We start from the raw sequence: 286 nt of genomic DNA on the forward strand, positions 1-286 counted from the left end.
TTGGACTTTCGACTCGACAATTAAAGCTTAAACTTTGTCAATAAATTCCACTTAATTACCTCTCCTAATTTTTGTTTGTTTTCTTGTTCCTCTTCAAAGGAACTGATATATAAGAAAAAAAATCATTTAAATGATTTAAGAACTGAATAATTAAATAAAGTTAATTAAAAGGGATTAAATTGATAATTCTCGTTTGTTGTAAAATCATTATTGTTTTAATTAGTCTTATCCATACTTTTATCATCATTATCACGGTTATCATAAGTATTCTGCATAATGTATATGT

Source organism: Penaeus monodon, chromosome 33 (assembly GCF_015228065.2).
Source record: "Penaeus monodon isolate SGIC_2016 chromosome 33, NSTDA_Pmon_1, whole genome shotgun sequence".
Classification (NCBI taxonomy): domain Eukaryota; kingdom Metazoa; phylum Arthropoda; class Malacostraca; order Decapoda; family Penaeidae; genus Penaeus; species Penaeus monodon.